This window comes from Aedes aegypti, chromosome 2, assembly GCF_002204515.2.
Source record: "Aedes aegypti strain LVP_AGWG chromosome 2, AaegL5.0 Primary Assembly, whole genome shotgun sequence".
Lineage (NCBI taxonomy): Eukaryota > Metazoa > Arthropoda > Insecta > Diptera > Culicidae > Aedes > Aedes aegypti.
Window position 1 is genome coordinate 234097936 of NC_035108.1, and position 12373 is coordinate 234110308.

General features: G+C 45.6%; 1 protein-coding gene across 1 annotated transcript in view; it reads right to left on the bottom strand.

The window, feature by feature from the left end:
• Positions 1–12373, bottom strand: part of LOC5569106 (gamma-aminobutyric acid type B receptor subunit 1) — a 473264-nt gene that overhangs the window by 195923 nt on the left and 264968 nt on the right.

Here is a 12373-nt window from a genome sequence, read left to right on the forward strand (position 1 = left end):
CAATATTTGAAAACTTTTTCTTTTTGACTAACCATTGTTTGATATTATACACGGGTAGAAATCGGAATCCAAAATCATGATTATGCACCCGATATCAATTCCAGTGTGTTTTCCATCTTATGAAAATACACTGATTTGGACTCACGATATCATGAGTTAGATTGCGTAATATTACGTAATGCGACCACAAGTTTGCAGCTGAGTGCTCGAAATCATGCATCGAATGCTCGAAAATCATGATTCGCGCATCCATTTCTGATCTATTTATATTTCTGTCAGTCAACCCGAAAAATTAAAACAAAAAAAAAAAGGAAGAGCAGGATTCGAACCCAAGAACCTTCTGATTGAGAGCCACGTACTTTACCACAGTACCAATCTATCGTGATGGATGATGGGTGATCGATGCGAATGACTTGAAGCAAAGTGCACCGCTTGTGTTGTCGCTCTTGATGTTACGTTTATGAAGAATCATGATTTGACTCCAGGAACCATGATTTGTCGACCTGATATTATGGCTTAATCAATTTATGAATTTCATGACTTGTAAATCATGGTGTGGGAATCAGATTTTATCCGTGTTATGTTGTAGGATTGCATACAATTTGGAATTTTTGATTTACAAAGCAATATATATTTTATTGTGTTTGATCACCATTATTCATTATTTTAACATTAATACAAAATCTAAATCTTTATTGTTGTTGATCAGATCATGTAACCTTTTGATAAATATATACTAAATGAAGATGAAAATGAGTTACTTTGTATCATTTGGGAAGAATGAAAAAAAAACCTCTTTAATTTGCCTTTGAGTAGATTAAGCCATTTGTTTTCTAATCTTGTATTTATTTTGTTCTCTAGTTTGAAGAAGTGATGACTAGGATTCTGACGCAAGAACAATATCAGGGTAATTTCTTAACTTTATCAAGGGACCTGATTTAGACTGAATAAAGGGGCGCGTCTGTGGAGAGTGTACCCACCACATTCTTCAAAGGGTATAAATAAGGTAACACGACATGCACTAAACAAAGGACACGGGATATACTACAATAGATCAAATATTGGTTTATGTTCCGAACAGAAAAACAAATCATGGTCTGTTTGAATTGTCATATAATTTATCAAAAAGCTTGTAACTAAATGAGTAACCCTGTATATTAGACAGTATTATAATTTTAATAGTTTGTATTATGTAAATATTATGACTTGGTTTAATATGTTTTTGATGAACTAAAACACATTTTATTATATTTATGTTACTATTCATACTCTTTTTGTTATAATTTTAGTTATTTTTACAAATTGCATTTGGCCGAATGCCGTTTGGCCGAAATTGAAAACGAAAGTGAACTACAGTTAGCATGGATTTATAATGAATTTCAAACTTATTCAGCTTATTCATAAAGATATACATGATATACATTAATAAGCTTTTAGTGTTAGTTCAAGAAACAGTTAGTGCTGAAAGAAGAACATCATAAGCAGTTGTGCATTTCTATGCTAGCGGTAATAGCCACCAGCAGATGTTTTGGCATCGCGTTTGTAGTTAGCTTTTGACAGTAACTAAAACGGCTTAAGACTTAATTTTTAAAAGAGATTTTTCCTTCTTTTGATTATAGGCTGTTCTTTCATCTTTGAATACTTTTCGTAGTTTATTGGAATTATGGATTATAATACGCTCGTAAGAGTCTTATTAAAGAACATATTATAAGGCCAAAGGGTTAACTTAGCTGAGATGTTATTCTCCTCCAAGACTAACTCTCACTGTTTTTTCGTTATGAAAAGATGAAGCTTAAACTCGTGGTTGCTAGAACTATGAATTAATTTATTTAGTACGATTCGGAGCATCAAAGCAAACCGATGCTACAGAAGAACGACCGTTTAATTACTGTCAAAGGCTGACTACAAATGTATTGCGAAAATCTCTGCTGGCAGCTATGGCCGCTAGCAGAGAAGAGGGATAATGCCTTACATTTAGGTTTTTCATCTTTCAGCATTGCAAACATGTTCATTATTGTTTTTGATTTCGGCCAAACGGCATTCGGCCAAATGTCATTCGGGAAAATGGCATTCGGCCAAATGTCATTCGGCCAAATGACCCTTTTGGCCAAATGGCGTTCGGCCAAAAGGCATTCGGCCAAATGGCATTCGGTCAAATGACCCGGAACCTGTAATGCATATAATCATTTTATCAATACAACTACAAAGAATTGCCGATGATTTAAAGAAGGCAAAATTCTCAATTAAAATATAAGCTTAACTATTGCCGATAGTAATGGAACCAGTATAACTAAAAAGTGTAGCCTATGTTTAAAAAAGGTTTTTTTTTTATGAAATCATTAAATACACTTGAAACCTTATTACACCGTTGGTAGTTCAGTGGCGAATCAGAGCAGGGCAGACAATCTTCAGATTCGTCACCGTGCGGTGACGAAATAAAAAAAGACATCTTCATCCAGTATAATAACTCTGACAGGTCATCGTCTCGTCATCGACGAAAGAATGCACGACTAACTTCAAACCAAAATCGTCAACGAGCAAATTTTACTTCATTCCGCTTGCTACTTTTACTCACAAGAAGAAGGCGTTTACTGTATATTCGCTTGCTTCGCACCAACCAACGAATGCCATCACATAATTGCTTGTATTAGCAAATGAACCCACTCTCCTCAAGATTCTACAATAGCTCTGTTGGTAAGCGCGGGGAGTTGACGATTCAGAGATCGTTTGATCAAATCCAGACGGGTTTTGTTGTTTTGTTTTATTTTTTCAAAAAAATGCTCTTAATCTGACGAAGATACGATTCATATTTTTAGTCGACTCAGTGCTCCCGAACGAAGATTCGCCCCGTAACGAAGGAATCGTATTTGTTCGTCATGACGCCGAGCCTGTGTGATCGGATCTCTGCGGCACATCGTCATTCGACGCTGGTTGAGTGACGATGACGATGCTTCTTCTAGTTTCGTCGCCGACTTTTTACATTTGACGGTGACGATTGTCTAGCCTGCTCAGAGTCTTAAGGCGATGAAGTTCAGAACTTTGTCCTGAATTAAAGGGTCAATGTTATCATTCTTTTTGAGCTCTAAGTGACCGACGTTCACAATAACGCGACGGTAGTTCACAGTGTATTTTTGACAGTTCACGGAATTCTTTTCGAGCGTGTTAGAAAACAATATTTTCTTATTTTCATTAATGACTAAGTTGTTCTAAAACAAGATTTTAGGATAATTGTATGTTCATATATCTCAAGATGCAGAACAGATATAAAGCCGGTGTTTCGGACAAGTTGTTCGTTAGGATAAGGACTAAGTGCTACATGCTAGACTACTTTCACATTTCACCACTAGTAGTCGCTAGTAAGCATTGAAAATTTTGAACTTATACAGTCAGCTCTCCATAACTCGATATTGAATGTACCATAGAGTTAAGGAGGTATCGCCACAAAATCAGTGAAACTGCGATCCAAGGGACCATCGAGTTAGCCATGAAAACCAACTTTTAGCTAGGTTCTCTACCGTGCGGGATCGAAATCCGTACACCTAAGAAATTAATGTAAATCCGTCCACTTCATACAAAATGCCTACTATTTATATGAAGTGTACGGATTTTGAGTCTGTAGAATTATGTCCGGTTCGCGTTGCGCTGCAGAAAGAGGCGAGGTGTGCGGGTGAAAAAAATAACGCGTCAGTAGTGTTTGATCCGTTGAGTCTGTGCTTCTCCTTTATGGGCGAGCGACGGAATCCGGATCAATTGCAGCTTTCGACCTTGACGTTTGCTCCTGCGGGGGCGGGCGATGAGGACAGGATTAAACATGTCGCGCGTCGGTCGAGTACAATGAAAAAGTGTCGCGTTCGATTAGTTCTTTTGATCCTTCGACCTTGACGCTTGCTCCTGGACAGTGCGTCAAGAAAGCCCGAGCAGTCGTCAGTTGTTTTCCCTCTCTGAGTGCTCTTATATAGCCGAGCAAACGAGTGAAGCTGAAAGTGGATTGTTGCTGCTCAGTCAAGGATGACGGATCAATTGCTGAGCTCGTTTCATGCTACTATTTCTAATCTATAAAATATGTATGACTTCACATTTAATCGTTACTGTTCGTTCGGACCAGCTCTCGAAATAAAATTTCCACAGCAGTGTTATTCGGTTACAGCAGGTTGAAACTAAATGTATTCAATTAATTTTCTTACTATTATTTCCTAATTATTTTCACTTACATTTTATAGTTTGCGTTTAGTTATCCTTTTCTTTACAGGTTTCGTTCGCTCGGGCTTGATCACCAATCTGTGAATCATCTTCAATAAATATCAACTAGTTCACAATACGTTTTCTACTACTTACAGCCATATCCGAAACTCGAAAACCAATTCCGAACTGCTATTTCTCCTTCCACAGCACTTTTCAATTCTAGTTTGCACAATTCCGTAAAACAACTAGACATTTGTCTACGCGCTCGAATTCAATTCATCTAACTTTACAATGGCTACGATACAGTAACTTTTTCTCTATTTACAAAATAATCTTCCTCCCCAATATTTACATTTTGCGCCGGGACGAATTCAACACCCGACAGTTTACTTACTCTAATTCGCCTACCTACTACACGCTACCAAACCGACACCTTCAGTTGGGTGATGGTTGTTCGATGTTGGGTGGTGCGAACATACCCCCTCCCCGTAATTCTGGGGGGGCTACTCCAACACCAGAGTTACGCTCCTGAATTTCTAGCACCGCCAGCTTTGCCACCGGACGCCTGAACTCTCCTTTCGCCGTCTTCACCAACGCTTGCCTCACTCGGCCATCAGCGCCAGGATACACCTCCCTAATGACTCCACGTGTCCAACACTTCCTCACTCCTCCTTCGGCTATGTACACCAGATCCCCCGGCCTGATTGGCTGGGTCTCTGCATGCCATCTCGTGCGGTTGTTGATCGCCGGCACGTATTCCGCTATCCAACGGTCCCACATCCGATCGGCCAACACCTGTGACCGCTTGTAGAGGTCTCGCAAAGCCTCCGCATTCGCTGTCTTCGAAACCTGATCTACAGCCATGTCTACACCTTTCACGAAGTGATTTGGTGTTAACGCTTCCCCTGCCTCGGGTCCCAATCCTGCGTACGTCAACGGCCGTGAATTCACAAGGTCCTCTGCTTCGGCCATTGTAGTCAGCAGGACCTCATCCGTCAACCTTCTGCCATCGTTCAACACCGCCAGTGCTGCTTTCACGGATCGGACTAACCGCTCCCAGACGCCTCCCATGTGGGGCGCGCTTGGTGGATTGAAGTTCCACCGAGTCCGAGCATCCGTCATCGCTTCTTCGCATTCTCCATCTATTTTCCGAATTACCTCCTTGCTCGCTCCCTGGAAATTTGTCCCGTTGTCGGAATAGAATTCGACCGGTTTGCCTCTGCGACACACAAAACGTCGAATCGCCATCAGACACGCCTGCGTCGTCAAGCTGTGTGCCACTTCCAGGTGAATCGCTCTCGTTGTGAGGCAAGTGAATAGGCAGATCCAACGCTTTTCGGATCTACGCCCAACCGTAACCATGATCAGACCGCAATAGTCCACGCCGGTGAAGCTGAATGGCCTCCACCCAGGAGTAATTCGCGCTAGTGGGAGAGGTGCCATCCGAGGAACCTTTGGAGCGCATTTCCTTGTCCTACACCACAAGCAAGCCTTCACCACCGCCTTTAATTCCGCTCGGAGGTTCGGAATCCGAAAACGCTGTCGGACCTCGTTGACCACAGTCTCCGAATTCGCGTGCGCCGCTTGCTGATGGTAATATTCCAGCAACTTCCGGGTAATGGGATGCTCTTTCGGTAGAATAACCGGAAACCGGAGTTCGAAAGGGAGGAACGAACCCTGTGCCGCTCTGCCTTCCATCCTCAGTACACCATCATCGTCTAAAAACGGGCTGTCGCTGTACAGACTGCTGCACTTCTCGATCGGTTGCCACTCGCTGCGTGGTACTTCACGGTTCTTCACCAACGTCTTCACTTCTTCCTCGTAAGAATCGACCTGTGCCGACCGCCAAAGATAGGCTTCCGCTCGCTGATGCTCTTCTCGCTTTAGTGGAACTGCCACCGCTGGTATGGTTCTCTTCACCAAGCTGCGCACTCTAGGTGTTGCCGGAATCGCTTCGATCGCCAGACCCTTGCTCTTCCGGTCGCAGTTGGATATGAACCGGTAGACGCATGCAACCGCCCTGACCAACACCTTCCAACGGGAAATGCGCGACACATCGACCATTGGCTCTACTATCGAAGTGTCGTGAAGCAGATGACACGCCCGTACCTCTTCAGGAGTATTCGCTTCTACCGCTTCTTGATTTGTCCACCGTTCTTCCGGCTGGTAAAGAAAACTTGGACCTCGAAACCACGGTCCATTCGAGTCCAGGCTACTTCCACTCTTCCATTTCGTCAGATCGTCCGCGATGTTGCTTCTCGTCGATATCCAACGCCACTCGCTATGCTTCGTGAGGCTCAAAATCTCGCCGATCCGGAACGCCACGAAAGGCTTGTACCGCCGCTGCTCTGAATGGATCCAGGAGACTACGGTTCTTGAATCCGACCAAATGAACCGTTGTTTGATGTCTAGCGAGTGCGTATCGACGACCATCTGCAATAATCTCGCTCCGATCACCGCCGCTTGCAGCTCTAGCCTCGGAATGGACATCATTTTCAACGGAGCAGCCTTCGACCTCGCCATCACCAAAAAACAAGCCGGCCCATCACTTGTGAGCACCCGGAAATATGCCGCTGCACCATATGCGTCCTGGCTGGCGTCGACAAGCACGTGAAGTTGAAGCGTACCATAATCCACGGACCTCGACCCATGAAAATAGTAGCGCGGAATCTTCACCTGTTCAATCTCCGGGAGACGAGCTATCCACCGATCCCACTTCTCGCAGCTTCCGTCGTCGATCGGTTGATCCCAGTCGCTGCCGCTTCGCCACAGATCCTGGATCAGCATTTTCCCGTGGATCACGAATGTTGCCAGCATTCCTAGCGGATCGAACAGACTCATGACGCTGCTCATCACCACCCTCTTAGTCGGCCGACGATCGCCAGAGAAATACGGCACCAGATCTTCTCGAAGCTTCGCCAGAAAGGTGAATTCGTCGCTAACTGGATTCCACACTATTCCTAGCACACGCTCCAGATTGGATTCTTTATCCTGCAGGATCTGCACGCTCTGGTCGGATGTGCGCTCCCCGATGCCATGGAGAAACTCTTCCGAATTCGACACCCAGTTTCGGATCTCGAAACCGCCCTTGGAATGGACGAATTTCACTTCTTGGGCCCTCTTCACTGCTTCTTCGACGGTGTCCGTGCTGTCGAAATAATCGTCCACGTAATGATTCTCGACTATCGCTCTAGCCGCTTCCGGAAACTGTCCGGCGTATTCCTCTGCGTTACGGTTCTTGACAAACTGCGCCGTGCAAGGAGAACTCGTCGCGCCAAACATCGTCACGTCGATAATGTAGATTTTCATCTCTTCCGACGCGCTGTTGCGGAAAACGAACCGCGCTCGCTTGTCTGCTGCGCGCACTCGCACCTACTACTCGCTCACGGAATTTCGCTAGAACATTGGGAAGCGAAGTCAACATGTCCGGCCCCTTCAACAACTTCGAGTTCAGCGACACACCGTTGACCGCCGCCGCCGCGTCCCACACCAGACGCACTTTCCCCGGCTTCTTGGGATGCACTACCACGCTGATCGGCAAGTACCACACCTCTTCTGGCTCGAATTGTCTTAACTCTCCTTCTGTTGCTACGTGTATGTAGCCCTTCATCGCATAGTCGTTAATCAACTAGCTTACCTTCTTGCACAGCTGATCGTCTTTCGCTAGCCGCCTTTTCAGACAACGGAAACGCTTCATCACCATCGGGTAGCTGTCGGGGAACCGTACTTCGTCCTCCTTCCACAATAACCCCGTCTCGAAGCGGTCACCAATTCGCACAGTTGCATTGCTGAGAATCGCCTTCGCTCGCTTATCTTCTTCGGATTCCGGCAGCATCGTCACGGAAATCACCGACTCCTCCAGGGTGTAGTGGCTTCGTAGCATGTCGTGCAACTCCTGGTTCGAAACCGTTTCGCAGTTGTGATGGCCGACTATTCCAGACTCGGCTCGGCTTGCACACGTAGGACCGTAGATCGTCCAACCAAGCTTCGATCGGACGGCGATTGGTTCATCCGGTTTACCAATCCTCTCGATTCAAGAGGCGCGTACAGATGGATGTCCTTCAGTCCTATCAAGATTTGCGGGACTCCTCGATGGAATTCGGCCACCGGCAGACCTCGCAGGTGGGGATGGCCGTTGACGACTTCCGACATAGCGACCGTTTGCTGCGGTAGCTTCAAACTTTCCACCGTATGGGCGGCTTTGATGCGGAAACGCTGCGTCGATCCTCGGGCTGAAACGAAGATCTCCACCTTTTGCGAATCCTTCTCCACTCGGGACACGCCAGCTGTCCAAGTAACTCGGAGCGGCTGCGTCACACCTCTGGCTTGCAACGCGATGGCCAACGACTTCTCCAGCAACGTGTATGACGACCCTTCGTCAAGGAAAGCAATGGTGTCTACGGCCAGCTTCCCGTTGTAGACAGTGATCGGTATCATCCGTAAAATCACCGACTGGCGATGCAGATGCACGTTGCAATTCGTGCTAACCGTTTGGTCGAAGTGCAGCAGCGGATTGTGGCGTTCGTTACACTGGTTCACGTTGCACCGGAAGTTCAGTTTGCATCGTGCGCTCCCGTGTTCGTTGAGGCACAGATAGCAAAGCTTCCACTTCCGTACCGCTTCCCATCTTTCAGACAGACGCAACCTCTTGAAAGTGTCGCAGTTCCGAATCCGATGATCGCAGCGGCCGCAAATCCTGCATGGCTTCTTCTCCCTTTGCGGAACATGGTGGACTGCTCCGCTGTCTTCAACGTTGTGCGTGTGCAGAAATCCGGCTTGCTCATTCCTTCCCTTCTTCTTCCGGAACGCTTGATCCGATACAACTGGTGCCGACTCGCTGTACGGAGTGATCTCGCTGGCATCCTTAACGATTCGCGAGAGAAAGTTGGACAATGTCCGGAGCGTAACGACTTGGGCTTTCCTCCGGTACCGCACCCATTCCAGCTGCGTGCTGGCAGGCAGTTTTTCCGTCAACTCCTGGATGAGCATCGGGTTGATTAGATGCGCTGTCAGTCCCGTTGCCTCCAAATGATCGGTAAGCTGCTGAACGACGACACCGAACTGAATGAACGTCGCCAATTTATCCGCTTTTGGCGACGGAGCCTTTCGCACGTTCGAAAGAAGCATATTCAGCAACTGCTCAGGCCTTCCGTACAGCATCCGCAAGGTTTTGATAATTTGCGGCACTGCACTGGGAAGCAGCAACCTGCTTCTCACCGCATCCAGCGCTTGACCCTTCAGGCACTCTTGAAGTCGTGCGAGATTCTCGACATTGGAAAATCCGCACGCTGTAGTGGACGTCTCGTAGGCATTGATGAACATCGGCCATTCTTCGAGCCGCCCCGTGAATGTCGGAAGCTTCTTCGACAGGAACTGCCGAGCGGATAGTTGGGCCTTCGTTGGTCCACGCATGACGACTTCGGGACGCATTCCGAAGTCTTCCTCCTGCGACGAGCTCTCTTCTTCTGAATCCGAATCTTCGGACTCCTCTTCCTCGGATGTTTCGTTGGCTGGATACAATCCTCGAGCCTCTTCTTCGACTTCGACGAACTGCTTCTTCTTCTTCTTCTGCAACGCTGGATGCCCTAGTGGAGTTCGCTTGTCGCTTACAGCAGGTAGCGAGGTCAAATCCTGTAGTACAGGAGGTGCAACGCCGGACGCTTTCGGTGTGGAGAACTTGCTGTAGGCTCCACGGTAATCCTCACGGTCTGATTTCATCGGTTCGGCCACTTTCCGGACTGATTTGCCCGACTTTCGCTTCTCAGGCTCATCTTCATCCGGCTTTTCCATTCCCGACTTCGCTTGCTTGGACTTCCTGCCTTCCTGTTTTTCTCCATTTTCAGCTCCGAATGCTCCTTTTTCCCGTTCTGCTACCTCTTTCCTTGCCGAATCGACCTTAACGCTCTCCAGCTTCGCTTGCATCTGCTTCAGCATTTCGTCGCGCTTCTTTCGGTGGGCTTCTTCTTCTGCCACCTGCAGTTCCATTTACTCCTGCTCGTACGCCAACTCCATATCCCGCTTCTCCTTTTCCGCCTGCTGACGCAGCAGAAACAGCTTCTTCTGATGCTCTAGCCTCTTCTTGTGAAGTATTTTCCCCAATTCGATGGCCTGCCTTTCCTTCTCCATTTCTTGCTCGAGTTTTTCCAACTCCTCTTCTAGGCCGGGTGGCCCCTCTTTGTCCGCCAACAGGCGCAGACACTCTTCGCACGACCACGAAACGTCCCTCACATCGGCCGACACACCAGCACATCCGAAATGGTACCACCGCTGACAGTGGTCACAAAACACCATCTCGCTCTCGTCATCATCCGGACGATGGCAACCCGCGCAATTGAAACCTGTCCTTTCAGGATCCTGACTTGGTCTCGACATTATAAAATTTTCAAGAATGTTCGTTCGGACCAGTTCTCGAAATAAAATTTCCACAGCAGTGTTATTCGGTTACATCAGGTTGAAACTAAATGTATTCAATTAATTTTCTTACTATTATTTCCTAATTATTTTCACTTACATTTTATAGTTTGCGTTTAGTTATCCTTTTCTTTACAGGTTTCGTTCGCTCGGGCTTGATCACCAATCTGTGAATCATCTTCAATAAATATCAACTAGTTCACAATACGTTTTCTACTACTTACAGCTATATCCGAAGGGGGCCCAGATAGCCGTAGCGGTAAACGCGCAGCTATTCAGCAAGACTAAGCTGAGGGTCGTGGGTTCGAACCCCACCGGTCGAGGATCTTTTCGGGTTGGAAATTTTCTCGACTTCCCTGGGCATAGAGTATCTTCGTATCTGCCACACGATATACGCATGCAAAAATGGTCATCGGCATAGTAAGCTCTCAGTTAATAACTGTGGAAGTGCTCATAAGAACACTAAGCTGAGAAGCAGGCTCTGTCCCAGTAGGGACGTAACGCCAGAAAGAAGAAGAAGAAGAAGCTATATCCGAAACTCGAAAACCAATTCCGAACTGCTATTTCTCCTTCCACAGCACTTTTCAATTCTAGTTTGCACAATTCCGTAAAACAACTAGAAATTTGTCTACGCGCTCGAATTCAATTCATCCAACTTTACAATGGCTACGATACAGTAACTTTTTCTCTATTTACAAAATAATCTTCCTCCCCAATATTTACATTTTGCGCCGGGACGAATTCAACACCCGACAGTTTACTTACTCTAATTCGTCTACCTACTACACGCTACCAAACCGACACCTTCAGTTGGGTGATGGTTGTTCGATGTTGGGTGGTGCGAACAGTTACAATGGTGGGACTTAAATATGATTTTTCAACAAACTATGAATGGTTCGTCACTGTGAGTGACGACATAAACTCTGATTCATGAATTATTTATGTATAACATTTCAAAACACCCCTTTCTTTTTACCATTATTTTTGTATTTAAAAAAAACTTTGAATGGTTCGACACTACTAGTGTAGATTTGCGAAAGGTTCAATTTATTCAACAAACTTTTGATGGTTCGCCACTATAAGTGTCGGCATAAGAATGACAGTGTTCTATGATGTTCCAGAACAGTGTTTTCTGTAAAGTTGTTTGTTTGCTTGACAACGTGCTAGATTATTTCGATATTGTTCCACTAGGAGGCACTAGTGACCTTTAAACATTTAAAACTTATGTATCTTCTAATGAAGATCAGTGAGAAGATTTGTATTTACGATAAAGTAATTTGATATGCCAAGGACTATGCGGCACATGTCCGATTAGTTCGATATTTGGTAAGTAACAGTCGCTAGCCACGCGGAAGCAGAAGCCACGCGTAAGCTTCTGGAGCAAAATTTTATGATTCCCAACTGGTTAGTCCCGGTCTACGTTGCATAAATTATCAAAAACAAACAAAAAAGTATGTAAAGTTACGATTTATGCAACCTTGGGCTGTGAATACTCAGTCGGGAACCATTGTAGTTAGTACCCGTGCTCAACATGTGCTTAGGCGTCTACAATCGCTGAAACGAACAAGCAATATCTAAACCACCTCACACTTCCAAATCTCCGTTTTCTGGCTAGAGAAAATTATAATAATACATGAACTCGATGTAACTCGAGAGAGTCGAACTAAGGAATAATTTTGTCGAACTTAACAGTTGTCTAAATTGATTTATTCTTGAGTATATTAGTTTAAAATAATTGTTGCTCATAAGCTGCTGAGCATTGCTCTTAGCCGAACTAGAA